Raw genomic sequence first — 1869 nt, 5'->3', positions numbered from 1 at the left:
TTTTTTTCGGCAAAAAACGCCTTACTATACATGGTCGTTTTTTTTCGGCAAAAAAAGCCTTACTATTCATGGTCATTTTTTTGATGGCAAAAATCGCGTTATTATACATGGTCGTTTTTTTCGGCAAAAAAAGCCTTACTATACATGGCCGTTTTTTTTCGGCAAAAAACGCCTTACTATACATGGTCGTTTTTTTTCGGCAAAAAAAGCCTTACTATACATGGCCGTTTTTTTTCGACGAAAAAAGCCTTAGTATACATGGTGGTTTTTTTCGGCAAAAAACACCTTACTCTACATGGCCGTTTTTTTCGGCAAAAAAAGCCTTACTATACATGGCCGTTTTCTTCGGCAAAAAACGCCTTATTATCCATGGTCGCTTTTTTCGGGTTAAAACACCTTCCTATACATGGTCGTTTTTTTCGGGTTAAAACGCCTTACTATACATGGCCGTTTTCTTCGGCAAAAAACGCCTTATTATCCATGGTCGCTTTTTTCGGGTTAAAACACCTTCCTATACATGGTCGTTTTTTTCGGGTTAAAACGCCTTACTATACATGGCCGTTTTCTTCGGCAAAAAACGCCTTATTATCCATGGTCGCTTTTTTCGGCAAAAAACGCCTTACTATACATGGTCGTTCTTCTCGGCAAAAAAACGGCTAACTATACATGGCCTTTTTTTCGGCAAAATACGCCTTACTATACATGGTCGTTTTTTTCGTGAAAAAAAGCCTTACTATACATGGTCGTTTTTTTGATCAAAAAAAGCCTTCCTATACATGGTCGTTCTTCTCGGCAAAAAACGCCTGACTAAACATGGCCGTTTTTTTCGGCAAAAAAAGCCTTGCTATAAATGGCCGTTTTTTTCGGCAAAAAACGCCTTACTATACTTGGTCATTTTTCCGGCAAAAAAAGCCTAACTATACATGGTCATTTTTTTGAGGGCAAAAAACGCATTACGACATATGGTCGTTTTTTTCGGCAAAAAAAGCCTTACTATACATGGTCGTTTTTTTCGGCTAAAAACGCCTTACTACACATGGTCGTTTTTTTTTCGGCTGAAAACGCCTTACTATACTATGTCGTTTTTTTCTCGCTAAAAACGCCTTACTACACATGGTCGTTTTTTTTTCGGCTGAAAACGCCTTACTATACTATGTCGTTTTTTTCTCGCTAAAAACGCCTTACTACACATGGTCGTTTTTTTTTCGGCTGAAAACGCCTTACTATACTATGTCGTTTTTTTCTCGCTAAAAACGCCTTACTACACATGGTCGTTTTTTTTTCGGCTGAAAACGCCTTACTATACTTGGTCATTTTTCCGGCAAAAAAAGCCTTGCTATAAATGGCCGTTTTTTTCGGCAAAAAACGCTTAACTATACTTGGTCTTTTTCTGGCAAAAAAAGCCTAACTATACATGGTCATTTTTTTGAGGGCAAAATTCGCCTTACTATACATGGTCGTTTTTTAGGGCCAAAAACGCCTTACTATACACTGTCTTTTTTTTTCGGACAAAAACGCCTTACTATACATGGTCGTTTTTTTCGGCAAAAAACGCCTTAATATACATGGTCATTTTTTTGGGGCAAAAAACGCCTTACTATACATGGTGGTTTTTTCGGCAAAAAAAGTCTTACTCTACATGGTCATTTTTTTGAGGGCAAAATTCGCCTTACTATACATGGTCGTTTTTTAGGGCCAAAAACGCCTTACTATACACTGTCTTTTTTTTTCGGACAAAAACGCCTTACTATACATGGTCGTTTTTTTCGGCAAAAAACGCCTTAATATACATGGTCATTTTTTTGGGGCAAAAAACGCCTTACTATACATGGTGGTTTTTTCGGCAAAAAAAGTCTTACTCTACATGGT

Source organism: Hippocampus comes, unplaced genomic scaffold (assembly GCF_001891065.2).
Source record: "Hippocampus comes isolate QL1 unplaced genomic scaffold, H_comes_QL1_v1.1 scaffold6, whole genome shotgun sequence".
Taxonomy (NCBI): Eukaryota; Metazoa; Chordata; class Actinopteri; order Syngnathiformes; family Syngnathidae; genus Hippocampus; species Hippocampus comes.
The sequence above is the reverse complement of the archived record's forward strand: the minus strand, read 5'-3'. Positions refer to the sequence as shown.